Here is a 13,510-nt window from a genome sequence, read left to right on the forward strand (position 1 = left end):
TCAACTTTTACAGCCTAAGCTAACGTATAGCCATAATCTCACTCCTCTGTGCCCCTGACCCAGAATAATACATGTACATCGATTGCTGAAAGCAGCAAATACAAAAACTGAAACATCTCTCTACCAGAAAGGATGAAAGCAATCATTTATGGATATTGCTTGATAAACAATGGTGTTTGCTTTCTGAGTCATTTAAGATCTATTGAAACCAGCGAGTTAATCCCCTGTAAAACTCTGTTAAAGGTTTCTGTAACGTACCCTGTTCCTTCCCTCATGAGATGCTTCCTATGCTGTTCAATAAAAACAGAGCGAAAAGTCTTGTTAGGCACAGGCACATAGCACATACAGACACACACAAGACAGACACAAAAGGACAAACAGAGTCACAGGGGCCCTAAAGGTAGACGCAGAGTCAGGCTCACACAATGAACACTCTAGGTTAAATGACTCCAAGGGGAAGTGATCTCATATCTTTCCTTAATGTGACACTGATGCATTGGTGACTCGGAGTTAATCAGTAGTATGATCCATGCATCCCTCTTCCTATTACTGCCTTTGTTCCATGAACAATTTGTTTCTACTCTCATGTCATGTGTACATAGATGACTTTATAAACATATTTGCAATCTAGGGACCACAAATGAGAGAAGACATACAATATGTATCTGAACCTGACTTAATACCCACTTTCATGCACCTTCCTACAGATGGCATGTTCCTTTATAAATTAGATAACTTTATGTAATAATGGTGGAAATGTGAACTAGTCAACCAGTTTGGGATTCAGTATGGTGATTCCCCAAAATGCTAAAATTAGATCTACCATATACCCCAGCTATTTTATGCCAGAGTATTTACCCAAAGGACCCAAATCAATATGTCACATAGACTGTTGCACATCACTGTTATGTAAAGAACTATTATTAGTATCAATATGTGAAAACAACCTAGATGTTCATCAGCATTCTTTTGTTGTTTATAGGTGTGCCTATGTGTCTGTGTGGATATGTGCTTATAAATGCTGATGCATTTGGAGACCAGATGAGGGCACTGGATTGCCCCAGAGCTGAAGGTATAGAGAGTTGTGGAGTGGTCCACATGCAAACCGGATGTTCTTCTGCAAGAACAGTAAGTGATCTTAGCCTGTGATACATTTTCCATCCTAGACCATCAATTGTTTTAACTTTTTTCCCCAAAAGACAACATAAGGTTCCAAAAAGAAGGGGCAGCTAATAAATATGTAACTGACAAAGAACCTACATCTAGAATATTTTAAGAAAAGCTAATAAAATGGTAAAATATGTAGCACCATAGAATATATGTAAGAAGACATTTAAAAAGGCACTTCATTAAAAGATAAGCACATAGATCTTTATATTTAGTTTAATTTTGTTATAATAATAGAATATACACAGACATTATATTATAATAATAGAATATACACAGATACTATATCAAGTGTTGGTAAGTGTGATGGTTGTTTTTTTATGTCAAATTGACAAACTAGAGTCATTTTATAAGACAGACATTCAATTGAGAAAATGCGTTTCTAAAATCGGTCTACAGGCAAGCCCATAGGGCATTTTCATGATTATTGATTAATATGATAGGGGTCAACTCATTGTAGACAATGCCACCATGTGCTATAGCAAAGCAGGTTGAACAAATCACAAGAATAAAACCAGGAAGCAGCATTCCTCCATGGCACCTGCTTCAGTTTCTACTTCCAGGTTCCAGTCTTGAGTTCTTGCCCTGATTTCTTTGAGGATAGACTGTGACATGAAAGTGGAAATGGAATAAATCATTTCCTCTGCAGGTTGCTAGGATGGGGCTCAGTAGCTTCTGGAATCTTAGCACAGCAACAGGAACCTAACTAAGACAGTGACTGCATTAGTTAATTTTCAGTTGTGGTATGACACCATGACGAAAGCATCTTATCAAAGAAAGTGTTTCATTTAGACTTCCAGTTTCTGAGGACCAGGGTCAGTCCATGATGGCAACTCAAAGTCATGATAGGAGAAATAACTGAGAGCTTACACGTTGATCCAAAGCAGACGACAGGAAGATGGAACAAAGTTCACACTCAGCGACACACACCTCCTCCAAATAAGGCCACAGTTGCCAACTTTTCCAAAATAGTTCAACCTACTAGGGACCAGGTTCTCAAATATATGAACCTATGGGGGCCAGTCTCAATAAAACCATCTAAGTGGGTATATGGGTCAACTAAAAATCCCAAACAGTCTTTGTGAGGATGCAAAATAGTATAAATAGTATAAATGCTATGGATAATAGCTGAGTAATTTTCACACATCAGTGAAAACACACAGAGGTTTCTGTCCCACCCAATCCCATAGCCATTCAGTCCAAAAGAAATACATACAGGTCTACATTAATTATAAACTGGTTGGCCTCTTATTAACTCTTACATCTTAAAGTAACCCATAATTTTTGTCTGTTTTAGCCATGTGGCTTGGTACCTTTTATCAGTGAGGCATTCTCATCTTGCTTCCTCTGTGTCTCGGTGATGACTGCAGACTGAGCCTTTCCTCTTCCCAGAATTCTTCTGTTCTGGTCACCCTGCCTATACTTCCTGCCTGGCTTCTGGCCAATTAGCATTTTATTAAACCAATACAAGTGACAAATCTTTACAGGGTATAAGACCATTGTCCCACAGCATATCAACATCAAAAATCTTGTACCAGATAACTATTCCAACCTAATGGAGAAGAAACAAGAGAATATATCCTTACAACCTCATATATGAAAATTTATTTTCATTTTATTTTAAATAACCCCAAACAGGAAGACACTAATTGGGTACAAAAACAGATGAGTAAATAAGCATATCACATATTCACATAGTAAGTACTACTATTACAAAATTAAAATAACAGACTAATGATAAATATATAAATGAGTCTCAATAACTAAGTAAATTTCAATAACTATTTAGTTCTATATGATCAAATATCATATTATAAGTGATTGAAATATGGTCATTATGCTGTTTGAGCTGGTATGGGGAAAGAAAAGACTAATATTTGTTCATTATTCAGGTAGTGATTTCAGCAGGGAATACATATAATTTCTAGTTTTGGAAATGGTATATACCTTTAGGACACGAAGCTTTGTTGGAGGAAGTGCACCATTAAGGGAGGGCTTGAAGGTTTTATCGCCTGACTCCACTTTCTGTTCTCTCTGCTTTATGAGTGTGGATGCAATGTTATCAGCTATCTTCCTGCTCCTGATGCCAAGCCTTCCTAATTGTTTTCATCTTTTCCAAACCATGATGGATGTTCTCCTTTTGGAACTATAAAACCAATATAAACCTTCTCTCCCCTAAGCTTCTTAAACCAGGCATTTTATTATAGCATAGCACCAGAAGATAAACTAATATAAGATATTGTATGGTTGCTTATCTAGCTCTCCTATCAGACAAATATTGTTTAGGAAAACCTGTATTAATCTCTTACACTATTCTATTTTAATAACTAGTAGAATTTCTAGATGTCAGCAATCAGTAAGTAAATATAAATAAATAATCTACTTGAACTTCTTTTCTTATTTAAATTTGTTTCTTTTTATTCTTTTTTTTTGGTAAAATAAAGCATAATAAGATAAAAAAAAAATCCATCATGTCAGGGCTGGACAAGGCAAGGCAGCAAAAGGAAAGGATCCTTAAAAGCACATTCGAGAATCAGAGACCCACTTGTTCACACACTCAGAAGTCCCATAAAAAATACTAAACTGAAAGCTATAATATATAGAAAGAAGTTTCTTGACCACTCAGTCCCTCAGTCATTCGGTCCCAAATAAACACACAGAGGCTTATATTAGTTATAAACTCTTTGGTTTATTGCTCAGACTTATTACTTACTAGCTCGTACGACTTAAATTCACCCATAATTCTTGTCTATGTTTAGCCATGTGGTTTGGTACATTTTCTCAGTAGGGCCTTCTCATCTTGCTTCCTCTGCGTCTTGCTGATGGCTGACTTTCTGCATTTCCTCTTCCCAGAATTCTCCTGGTCTGTTTTCCCCACCTATACTTCCTGCCTGGCTATTGGCCAGTTAGCATTTTATTAAATCAATACAAGTGACAAATCTTTACAGTGTACAAAAACTTTATCCCACAGCATTTCCCCTTTTTTCTTTTCAGAACAAGAACCCTAAATCTAATCTTCTTTGTTTAACATTTTTCTTGACCATTATCCATAACAACTAGTAATCAACATGCTAAACAAAGACAAACATCCACAATCTATCTTTTGGGAGTGTGGGCTTAGTTGTTTAGGCTACCTCTTGCTGATTGGGGGTGTTGGTGATCTTTGGAGGACCTGAGAAAATTTAGGATTATGATCAAATCCTGACTGGAGTATTCTATGAGGCTGGATCACCTCAACCATTTACCTTGAAGCTATTCTGGATGTGAACTCAGAGGAAACTGCAACAGAGGCACTCGGAGATTTTGGATCATCTGAGCCATCTGCTCCTATCAGAGATTTTTCAGGGGGGGGTTCTCAATCAAACCTGATTTTTCTTAACCCAGAATGAATCCACAGTCTCTCATTTCCTGTGGAAACAAAAGCAAAATCTCTTCTCCAAACAACATGTCTTTGACTTATATTTTGAAGTCAAGTCATTTTCAAAATATATAGGTTGGATTAATCCAGCAGCATTTATAATCAAATGTCTTTTAGCAGCTGTTGCTGTTGCAGTCAAACAATTCAAAGACAACACAATAACATACAGTATCCAGATTTTCTGTGTTTTCCATCCTCATGTGCCTTTTTTGTTTAACTCTATTTCTTTTATCTTTGATTTTAATTTTTGGATTTTTGAGACAGGGTTTCTCTGTGTATCTTGGGATGTCCTGAACTTCACTTTGTAAACCAGACTGGCCTTTAACTCACAAAGTTCCACCTGTCTCTGCCTCCCAAGTGTTGTGATTTAAGGCAATTACCACCACTCCCAGGTACTCTATTTCTTTTTAAAGGACTTTATCCTTTTTCTTTTCACTTCCAAGCCTACATATATTTTTAAACACATTGTAAACCACTTAGAGTGTTTTTCTGTCTAAATCTGTCTTTACTGTATATATCTATCTTTTTCTGAGCACATAAGTCTTTAATCTGCTAAATGATGTGGCTAGGATTAAAGCTGCAGCTTTGGAGGCTGTCTCCACCTCATTCCTTGTCTTCCTGAGAGTCTAGTTTCATGGTGGAGGTACTGAAAAGAGCCATGTTTATTGCCACAACTCTCTGAAGTTTCTAGGTCCATGCAACCACTGAGGAGCATGCTGCCAGCTGCTCATAAACACTGTTTAAGCTTAAAAGAGCGATGTGGTTTTTGCCACTAACACTGGGTCAGGAAGCCTCTTTGGGGTTTTTTTGTTTTGTTTCGGGTTTTTTGTTTTTGTTTGTTTTTGCTTGCTTGCTTGCTTGGTTTTGGTTTTTGGAGAGAGGGTTTCTCTGTGGCTTTGGAGCCTGTCCTGGAGCTAGCTCTTCTAGACCAGGCTGGCTTTGAACTCACATAGATCTGCCTGCCTCTGCCTCCCAAGTGCTGGGGTTAAAGGCCTCTGCCACCACTGCCCAGCAGGAAGCCTCTCGTAAAGGAGCCGCAAACAGAGCCCACCCAAGAAAATGCTCCTACCAAGAAGCCAAGCTTGACTCTGTTCTTTTGTGTCTAGAATCCCTTCCCAATCTCTCTCTGGTTTTATGTGGATGTAGTTGCTGAACACTGGGTGCCATTTATAGAAAAAAAGTTTCTACCCTACCCAATCCTGCAGCCATTCAGTCCCAACTAAACACACAGAAGCTTATACTATTTATAAACCATTTGGCCTATTGTTTAGGCTTATTGCTAACTAGTACTTATGCCTTAAATTCACCCATAATTCTTGTCTGTGTTTACCATGTGACTTGGTACCGTTCCTCAGTAAGGCATGCTCATCTTGCTTCCTCTGTGCCTTGCTTGTGACTGATTTCCTGTCTTTTGACTTTCCAGAATTCTCCTAGTCTGGTCACCCCACCTACTCTGAGTCTCATTCTAGGGATTTCCAGAGGTAGGATCAGCAATTTTGGACTGAGGTAGAGGCAAAGGCCAGTGGCTGGCTGCTTTTCTTTTCTAGTCTTCGGGTTGAAACCCAGTATCTGTCTCTGGGTTTTTTTTTTTTTTTTTTTTTTTTTTTTTTGGTTTTTCGAGACAGGGTTTCTCTGTGGCTTTGGAGCCTGTCCTGGAACTAGCTCTGTAGACCAGGCTGGTCTCGAACTCACAGAGATCCGCCTGCCTCTGCCTCCCCTGTCTCTGGTTTTTTATTAATCATACTACATTAATATATGCATAGGATCTGTTGCAAAGCCATGGAGCTTTCTGCTTCACTATTGATGAGTTCATGAGAGCCTTGTCCAGTCTATTTAGAGTACCTTGCTCTCCTGGTATCCTCTATCCCGTCTGGCTCTTATATTCTTTCTGCCTTCTCTTACATGGAGTTCCCTGATCTCTGAGGGAAGGGATTTGATGGAGATACCCCATTTTATATTTTTTCCTTTCTTAATTAAAACAATCTTTTTATTTTACATACCAATTCCAGTTCCCACTCCCTCCTCTCCTCCCACCTTCTCCCCACCCCACTCCCTATCCATTTCTTAGAGAGGATGAGGCCAAGTCAACAAAGTCTGTCAATCACTTCAGGCAGGACCTCATCCCTGTATCTAGACTGAGCAAGGTATCACTCCATGGGGAGTAGGCCTCAAAAAGCCAGTTCATGCACTAGGGATAAATACTAGTTCCACAGCAGGTAACACCACAAACTGCCCAAGCCAAACAACTTTCATCTACATTTAGAGGGCCTAGTTCATGCCTATGCAGGTTCCTAAGCTGTCAGTTTAGAGTCAGTGAGCTCCTACTTGGTCAGGTCAGCTGTTTCTGTGAGTTTCCCTATTATGGTCTTCACCCCTTTACTCATATTACTGCTCCTCCCTCTTTACAACTGGAATCTGGTAGCTTGTCCCAGGGCTTAGCTGTGGATTTCTGTGCTTGCTTCCATCAGTTAATGTATGAAGATTCTATGATGACAATTAAGGTAGTCATCAATCTGATTATAGGGGAAGGACAGTTAAGGTACCCCCTGCTATTGCTTAGGGTATTTGCTGGAGTCATCTGTGTGGATTCCTGGGAATTTCTCTAGTGCCATGTTTCTCGCTAGCCCCATAATGGCTCTCTCTCTCAAGATATCTCTTTCCTTTCTCTCCCTCTCAATCCTCCCCAAACCTTCTTGTTCTCTTCCCTCTCCCTTCCTCCCCTCCAAAGTCTCCTTTCACCCTCACCCTCCCCCAAATTTGCTCCTCAGATCTTGTCTATTTCCTCTTCACAGAGGGATCCTTGTATGTCTCTTTTAGGGTCTTGCTTGTTTCCTGGCTTCTCTGGGGTTGTCAACTGTAGGCTGGTTATCTTTTGCTTTATGTCTAATATCCAATTATGACTGGGTACATACCATGTGTGTCTTTCTTAGTCTGGGGAGATAACTATGTGTTCAAAGATCTCTCCCTGTGTAATGTTTATCTGTGGGTCTCTCTATCTGTTTCCATCTGCTGCAGGAGGAAGCATCTCTGCTGTGATTGAATAAAGCACACATCTATGGGTATAGCAGAATACTTTTAAGAGTCACTTTATTGTTATTTTTTTTGACCAGTAGCATTTGGTTTTACCCTAGGATTCTGGTCCATCTGATCTCTGGTTCTTGGTCACCCAAACAGTGTCGGGTATGGTTTTCATCTCATGGAGTGGGCCTTAAGTCAATCACACATTGACTGGATTTTCCCACAAACTCTGTGCCACCATTGTCCTAGCATATTTTTCAGGCAAGGCAGCACTGTAAATGAAAGGTTTTCTGGTTAGGTTGGTGTTTACATTTCTCTTTTGGTAGCCTACAGAGTACCTTTGTGTGTTATAGACATTAGATCATTGGGGTGAAGGTTCTGCATAGGCACCAGCTTGACCTCTGCATGTTCAATGAATTGTGTGGGTTTTTTCTTTAGCAACGGGAACTTGCTGTCCATTTGTGGAGAGCAACCTATTGTTATGACAATATCCTCGGTTATTTGGGGATTCTCATGGGACCCTTTCAGTGAACAACTGAATTGGATAAAAGCCATCCCAGTACTAAAATATTCACTTGGTGACATGAGATAGTATGTTGGGGTTCCATCTCCCTCATTATTGGGAGACTTCATTAGGATCACCTCCATATATTATAGGAAGGCTCCATTGCTCTAGGTGGGAAGAGGTAGGAGAGGTAGGATTGAGGAAGGGAATGAGGGGAGAGACAATGAGAATTGAAGAGCATTTGAGGGGTGGTATGGAAGCCTACTTGGATATTTCCAAACATACCAAGAAGCCAAAAGTAACAATAGCATTGTTTCTGGATAATTTCGAGCTTCTCTTTTAGTATTAAGTTGATGTGATAGCTATTCTTGTTTGTCAACTTGATTATATCTGGAATTAACTAAAATCCAAACTTCTACGCATACTCATGAGTTGGGAAGCTTTCTCATGGCAATCTATATAAAGGACACGGAAGAAAGAAGCTTTTAATTTTTGTACTCTTGTCCCAATTCTCTCTGGCAACTTTATATATCCTGCTATAGAAGCATTCCCACTAGTATTAGAACCAGAACCAGCTGAGTCATCCTGCCCCATGCTTTGAAAATCTATTGGATTCTTCTACTACCATCAGGAAAGAGTCACTATTGGACTAGTTGAATCACATTCTGTAAACCACCCTAATAAATCCCACATATATTATATATCATATTATATGTGTGTGTGTGTGTGTATGAGTGTGTGTGTGTGTGTGTGTGTGTGTGAGAGAGAGAGAGAGAGAGAGAGAGAGAGAGAGAGAGAGAGAGCTCTGTTCCTCTGGAGGATCCAGGCTACTATATCTGTTATAGTTGTAAATTTTATTTTGTAAAAGCACAAAATAATTACAGTTCCCATTGTGATACTATAATCAAAAAATACAGAACCACATTATGTTTGTGAAGTAAAGCAATGGAAATTTTATAAAGCCAACATATTCTGTATATTAGAAAGAAAATATCAGTGATCTGTTAGAAAGTAAATCCCAAAGAAGACACAAGTGTCATATATAAGAGACAGCTTCCATAAGTCACTAATAGGGACAGTTCTGTGAGTCTGTGAGAAAAAAGTTACTATATGATCTGAGAACATCTTAGTGTGGAAAACTGTGGAGAAAGTCCTCATTTAGTTAAAGCACTGTAAAGAAATAACTTAAGGAAATGAAAAGACTGCTTGCAGAATGGGAGAAAAAAATTGAAAGTCATATGATTTCTATATGATAAGAATGTGCTACAATGAAGAGAAAGAATTTACAAATAATAAAAGATAACTCAGACTTTATGAATATGTATGTAAGATTTGAATAGACGTATTTACATGTGCTAACCCTCCTCACTATGACCACAATTCTTGACAAAATGTTAACTGGGGAAAGGCCTCTTTTGCTGATCATTTCAGAGGTTGAGACAGGTATGCAGGAGTTTCTGGGGGTGGGTGGGTATGAAAAGGAAAAGTGTTCACTCTATGACAGGGACATCAGGCCAGAACCTGAGGGTTGTGAGATATTAGTTGAAGATGTGTTACATTCGTTTATGCTGTAGAATATTTGTTTAACGATGCAAAGATGTGTTACATTCTTTTATATTGCATTGGTTCAACTCAGTGAAGCTGTTACTTTGCCTGTCTAAAACACCTGATTGGTCTAATAAAAAGCTGAACAGCCAATAGTTATGAATGAGAAAGGATAGGACAGACTGGCAAGCAGAGAGAATAAATAGGAGGGAAAACCTGGGAAAAGAAGGTCAAGGAGCAAAAGAAGAATAGCAGTGTGTCAGGTGCCAGCCACCCAGCTAGCTACACAACAAGCCATAGAGTAAGGAATAAAGAAAGGTATATAGAGTAGAGAAAGATAAAATCCAGAGGCAAAAGGCACATTGGATAATACAAGTTTAAAAATTTTAGCTAGAAACAAGCCAACCTAAGGCTGGACATTCATAAGAAAGAATATGCCTCTGTGTGATTTATTGGTGAGTTGGGTGGCAGGCCCCCAAAGAGTAAAGAGGAAAAAAACAAAAACAAAAAACAACAAAAAACCTAGAGGCTGGTAAAAAGATTTCAATACCACATCTTGTTGTCTGCTTCCCCTATCTAAGCCCACTCAAAAAAGGCTCAATGGCTTTCCAAATAGTACCACAAGCTGGTTACTGGATATTCAAAGCTTAATCCTGTTTGGGTGGGGACAAGTCACACACACATCATAATAATATAAACACAGAAGAACATAAAGAATATAAGTATATGTAAGTATTGATGCTGATCAACATTAGAGGCTGCTGGGCATCATTATTCCATGTATAAATACAAACTGAAACAACAGTAAGGTACCATTTCACACTGAGAACAAATAATTTTAAATAATTATAGTAAGCAATGACAGTAATTTTAAAGTAATGTGAACAAGTAGAAATGTAAAATGATACATGGAAAACAGTTTATTGGGCCCTTCAACATTCAAGCATAGAGTTACTATAGACCTTCAAATTCTACTTCTGGCATACACAATACTGAAGACAATTAAAATCACATGTTCATAAATTATAGAAAAGTATTCACAGTCACATGATTCATAATAGTAAAAAAGCAGAAACAGCACAACAATCTATTAGGTACTGAGGTATGGAGGCCCAAATATGTGAGCCTATTTCCACCTGTTCAGAGAGTTTGGACTTTGCTCAGGATGATTGACAAGTGTAGCTACACATCCTGACTCAAGATGTGATGCCTTGGTTCTTTTGATGTTAAGATGGCGTATCAAGTAGATCCATTCCGTCCTGACAGATGGTCAGGATGTGCAAGCGTACTTCTGCTCCTTCTTTTGTAATATGAGGTTACCTGGGGAGTGGCTGCCTTCAGGATACTTGGTCTAGGCTGGCTTCACTGCCTAAACAACAGAATGCTAATGACTTGATGCCTCAAAGTGTTAAAGCACTTAACTGTTCAAGTTGTCCCTTGTATCATGTAAAAGAAGTCTTTTGTTGCCTTTCTCCCTTTTTGTACTGAGTATAAAAGTATATGGAATATTAAACACGGACAATTTCAGTATTCACTGAAATTGGTACTATTATATGGTTTCTGTTTTATTATTTTTCATTAATCTTTGTATTCTTCACTTATATTTCTAAATTACCATGCTCCTACCCTGGCAAGAGGAGTTTTTGTTGAGATTGGTCCACGACAATGAGGGAGAAGTGTCACAGTCTTGCTTAACTACCTGTGTGTCTGAGTTTTCTCATGAGTTCCAAGATTCTGAATCCCCCAAATGCTCTATATTTTTATTTATTTATTTATTAAAGATTTTTGCCTCCTCCCTGCCACCGCCTCCCATTTCCCTCCCCCTTCAACTCCCCTTCCCTCAGCAGCCTGAAGAGCAGTCAGGGTTCCCTGCCTTGTGGGAAGTCCCAGACTCGCTGAACATAGCGGACAATGAGGGCTGCTGAGAAGTCAAGAACAATGGCACTGGGTTTTGATCCTACTGCACGTACTGGCTTTGTGGGAGCCTAGGCTGTTTGGATGCTCACCTTACTAGACCTGGAAGGAAGTGGGAGGTCCTTGGACTTCCCACAGGGCAGGGAACCCTGAATGCTCTGTATTTGAATAGATTCAGTGTCTATTGTCTGCCCCTTGAACCCTGCCACCTGTAAGAAATAACTAACCAACATCTCAATCTTCTCCTTCCTTTTTTATACTTTTCCCATTAAATCAAAGCTTAATGCCTCAGTTACATGTCTTGTCACACACAACAGAAGCCACACAACTGCCCTCATAACCTCCTTACAATTCCCATGCCTTATATACTACTAGGGATTGCAATGCATTTCCTAACACATACTTCATTTGGGTAGTATTAGCATTAGTATTAGACGGCAAACTACATTCATCAATAAAGAGTACTATCCCATAACATGGAGAGAAAGACAGCCATCCTGAGAATCCCCTGAAGGATACTCTACTCTGGGATGACTTTGGTGTGGTTGTGTATCTTGTCACTAGCCACAGGGAGCAAGCAATCAACACTACAGCAAGGACACACACTATCCCATGGGTAAACATAGCCATACCAGGCCTGACTCTGTGCGTGTTCCACCTTCACGCGGATAGGCCTGTGCTGCATGTCTTACCATCCATTTCAGAGCCAGAGCAGCCACTCCTCAGTTCATCTTTGGTTTATATGAGTATTTTTCAAGCCCTGTTTGTGTTGTGTGACTTGTTCCAGGGAGACATAAACAACATGGATCAGCAACAACTAACTGGAAGCTATTGCATCTAAGTCTAGCTTAGTAAACTATTGAGTTTATTGAGTTACTTACAGGGACATGGTTGACCTAGAGGCAGAAGCATCACTGGAAATCCTGTGCCTGTATGGGAGAAGACTAATAAAAGCTGTGCCTACATAGCTCCCTGCACAGCATACAGGAATCTACATTGGGTGTTCTCTTCAGCTAGACAATTGTCTACTGCTTTCATAACCTTGGAGAAGGATCCTTATAAATCAGGTAACTTTCTGAGCTCCCCAGGCCTTGAAAGTTTCATGACCTTGCTGAACCTTGCACATTTTGCTTCTTTTCCTGATGAGCCTCCAACGAGCACAGGAAATAGCTACACAGTCAGCAAAACATTATAAAGTTAGCTAGAGGTCATGCATGTTCAGCATTACAAACATGCTGAGAGCCGGAGAATTGCACACCTTTACGTGCAGGACTTTATATTAATTTATTTCAATGAAAGCATATTTAAGAGACTGTATATAAGTTAGGAAATGCTTATGTAACGTAATTATGGTTGCACAGAGAAGAGTATTTTTGCATACGATGAGGCTCGGAGCTAGTTAGATTCCCCACCAGGTAGTTGCTATGGTGCCCCAGTGACCCTAAGGTTTCTACTGCAGTGTGGCAGCCACTGCTCACCACAGGTGAAGATATCCTGGTTCTTAGACAAACCCCAGAGGCATATAGCCGTCAGCACACTGGCAGACAGGTCGCAGCTGAAAGGAGGTTGATGAATTAGGTAGAGCTTCCAGAAACATTTTTTTCTGCGGGCTTTTGTCCTCCATCCAACCCCCACTTTTGAAGTCTGTACACCAGCCGGGGACGAAGCGTTCAACACGTGAGCCTGTGAAGGACATTTCTCATTAAAATCAAAACATATGTCCAAGATAAAAATTTAGGAGAGGGAAGTTACCCTTCTAAGCAAGTGGAGAGAAGCTAAGAACCCAGTAAGTCAGTCATATAAAAGAAGTAAAATAAAACCCATAAGAAAACGTAAAAGCTCAGAAGTTAAAAAAAAAAGACATGGAATCAGAGACATGAAAACAATGATTTAATAGGGATGAGAGTGAGGATAACTCTCCCTTGATGGCTGAATAATACCTG

Source organism: Chionomys nivalis, chromosome 5 (genome assembly GCF_950005125.1).
Source record: "Chionomys nivalis chromosome 5, mChiNiv1.1, whole genome shotgun sequence".
In the NCBI taxonomy this organism is placed as follows: Eukaryota; Metazoa; Chordata; class Mammalia; order Rodentia; family Cricetidae; genus Chionomys; species Chionomys nivalis.